At 42.4% G+C, this 3,651-nt stretch overlaps 1 long non-coding RNA gene across 1 annotated transcript; it reads right to left on the bottom strand.

Annotated features, from left to right (window-relative positions):
• Window positions 1-856: 856 nt before the first annotated feature.
• Window positions 857-2,272, bottom strand: LOC115157760 (uncharacterized). The gene is made up of 3 exons (XR_003868537.1): window positions 2,179-2,272; window positions 1,047-1,141; window positions 857-937 (listed from the first exon to the last, which is right to left on the bottom strand). It is a non-coding gene; the product is annotated as an uncharacterized LOC115157760 (long non-coding RNA).
• Window positions 2,273-3,651: the final 1,379 nt, after the last annotated feature.

Raw genomic sequence — 3,651 nt, 5'->3', positions numbered from 1 at the left:
AACTGGGATATGAAACAGGTGTATAAAGAGACCAGACAAAACCAATGGAAAATGAAAAACTGATCAATGGTGGCTAGAAGACCGGTGACGTCGATCGCCGAACACCACCCGAACAAGGAGGGGCATAAACTTCGGTAGAAGTCGTGACAGTACCCCCCCCCCCCCCAACGCGCGGCTCCAGCAGTGCGTCGACACCGGCCTATGTAAGGTCCCACAGCTGACAGTGCATGTCAGAGCAAAAACCAAGCCATGAAGTCGAAGGAATTGTCGGTAGAGCTCTGAGACAGGATTGTGTCGAGGCACAGATCTGGGGAAGGCTACCAAAAAATGTCTGCAGCGTTGAAGGTCCCCAAGAACTCAGTGGTCTCCATCATTCTTAAATGGAAGAAGTTTAGAAACACCAAGACATCCTAGAGCTGGCCGCCCGGCTAAACTGAGCAATCGGGGGAGAAGGACCTTGGTCAGGGAGGTGAACAAGAACCCGATGGTCACTCTGACAGAGCTCTAGAGTTCCTCTGTGGAGATGGGAGAACTTTCCAGAAGGACAACCATCTTTGCAGCACTCCACCAATCAGGTCTTTATGGTAGAGTGGCCAGACGGAAGCCACACCTCAGTAAAAGGCACATGACAGCATGCTTGGAGTTTGCCAAGTGGCACCTAAAGACTCTCAGACCATGAGAAACAAGATTCTGGTCTGATGAATGATCTGGTTTATCAACTTCCACCACATCAGGTGGGGTTTCAGTAATCTGAAAGTACAAAAAAATAGCAATAGTGTTTGTCTAAGTCAATCACAAATTTGAAAGACTACAGTTTATACAATAATTGTATATACAATTGCATTGTTTACCTCAGTCAACAGCTGCAGCTCCTGTTATGTGCAAAGAGAATTACCTTCAGGTTGTTCTCCCACCCTTCCTGGTATCAAGGGACTTTCTATTGACAAGGTAAGAAATTGAAATATGTCTGATTATGTACCATGGAAAAACAAATTGTAAAAAATAACAAACCATTAGCGACAGAATATAACCTATAACATCCGTACCTTGTTCATGACCTCGGTCACTCAAGATGACCTCAGGAAAACCGTGGGTGTTGAAGATAGGCTTCCAAGGCAATGGTCGACTCGCTAGTCTCGTCCTTGATGGGTAATCATACAAAACAAAAATCTATTTTTGGTTTCAAGCAGTTTTGGCCGCCTGGCTCGTTGCAAACTGTGTGAAGACCATTTCTTCCTAAGACCGTAATTAATTTGCCAGAATTTTACATAGTTATGACATTGAAGGTTGTGCAATGTAACAACAATATTTAGACTGAGGGTTGCCACCTGTTTGATAAAATAAAGAATGGTTCCGTATTTCACTGAAAGAATAAACGTTTTGTTTTTGAAGTGATAGTTTCCGGATTTTACCATATTAAATGACCAAAGGCTCGTATTTCTGTGTGTTTATTAGAATTAAGTCTATGATTTGATAGAGCAGTCTGACTGAGCTGTGGTAGGCAGCAGCAGGCTCGTAAGCATTCATTCAGACAGCACTTTCCTGCGTTTGCCAGCAGCTCTTCGCAATGCTTGAAGTAAAGCGCTGTTTATGACTTCAAGCCTATCAACTCCCGAGATTAGCCTGGCAATACTATAGTGCCTATAAGAACATCCAATAGTCAAAGGTATATGAAATACAAATGGTAGAGAGAAATAGTCCTATAATAACTACAACCTAAAACGTATTACCTGGGAATATTGAAGACTCATGTTAAAAGGAACCACCAGCTTTCATATGTTCTCAGCAAGGAACTTAAACATTAGCTTTTTTACATGGCACATATTGCACTTCTCCAACACTGTTTTTTACTTAAACCAAATTGAACATGTTTCATTATTTATTTGAGACTAAATTGATTTTATTTATGTATTATACTAAGTTAAGTGTTCGTTCAGTATTGTTGTACTTGTCGTCACACACACACATAAAAATCAGCGTCTAGTTTTTTTGGTCCTCCAATAGTCGGTATTGGTGTTGAAAAATCATAATTGGTCGACCTCTAACACACACACACACACACACACACACACACACACACACACACACACACACACACTATAATATTGAACTCTGCTGTGGTCAAATAAACCATTACAAAACAACTTATCAGGGCAAAATTTTAATTGGGAAACTTACTGATCATGTGCCATGGTGAAACAACTGATGGGCTTCAACTCCGGTGCCACAGTCTTCACCCTCTAACTTCTGGCAGGCTAGACAGGGTACTGACCTTTAAGAAAAAAGTGACAATTTGAAGCATTGTGCTCTCTGATATGACATTAATTGAAATCATAATAATCTCAGTTATAGAATGTGATTGATAAACAAAAGGTTATTTCACTTGCCCAGCTGTCCACCTCCTTGACAATTCCCCATCAGAAGAAGTGTAGGTTGATTTTGGCATTCATGCACTTCACCCCGAAATGTCCAACATGCATCTGTCAGCACGGCCTCCTTCTCCTCCTTAGTAAAAATCACTTGTGTAGCAGGCCATTCTTCCCCTGTATACAAGGGCACAAGGTGAGACCCAGATGCAGACAAAGGATGCAGATGGTTAGAGTCCAAGATGTTTATTAACAATCCAAAAGAGGTAGGCAAGAGAATGGTCATAGACAGGCAAAAGGTCAAAACTAGTTCAGAGATCCAGAGGTACAGAATGGCAGGCAGGCTTGAGGTCAGGGCAGGCAGAATGGAGTCTAGAAAATAGGCAAAGGTCAAAACCGGGAGGACTAGTAGAAGAGCATAGAATAGAAAAGTAGGCACACGGGAAAAACCACGCTGGTTTACTTGACCATACAAGACGAACTGGCACAGAGAGACAGGAAACACAGGGATAAATACACTGGGGAAAATAAGCGACACCTGGAGGGGGTGGAGACAATTACAAGGACAGGTGAAACAGATCAGGTGTGATACTGTAGTAGATATGATTGCTTAACAAGTTGGAAGAGAAGAGTTGTTGAAGTACTCAAGTCTAAGTAAGTATATTTGCACTGCTGTCTTTCTCTCTGTTTCTCTCTTTCCGTCTGTTTTCCACTCTCTTCCCACCTCTCGCTCCCTCTCACTTTCATCCTTTCTTTCTCACTTTCTTCCTCCCCCCTCTCTGTGTCTGTCTAGCGAAGACACCTAGTTTAAACCTATCGATTTGATTGATCAGGTTTAACTTATAGCTAGACACCTCAATATGACAGACATAAACGCAGCAAAAAAAGAAACGTCCTCACTGTCAACTGCGTTTATTTTCAGCAAACTTAACATGTGTAAATATTTGTATGAACATAAGATTCAACAACTGAGACATAAACTGAACAAGTTCCACAGACATGTGACTAACAGAAATTGAATAATGTGTCCCTGAACAAAGGGGGGGTCAAATTCAAAAGTAACAGTCAGTATCTGGTGTGTCCACCAGCTGCATTAAGTACTGGAATTGCATCTCCTCCTCATGGACTGCACCAGATTTTTCAGTTCTTACTGTGGGATGTTACCCTACTCTTCTGCCAATGCGGAAGTTCCCGGACATTTCTGGGGGAATGGCCCTCCGATCCAACAGGTCCCAGACGTGCTCAATGGGATTGAGATCCGGGCTCTTCGCTGGCCATCGCAGAA

This window comes from Salmo trutta, chromosome 21 (genome assembly GCF_901001165.1).
Source record: "Salmo trutta chromosome 21, fSalTru1.1, whole genome shotgun sequence".
Taxonomy (NCBI): domain Eukaryota; kingdom Metazoa; phylum Chordata; class Actinopteri; order Salmoniformes; family Salmonidae; genus Salmo; species Salmo trutta.
This window is presented reverse-complemented; position numbering and strand designations above follow the sequence as displayed.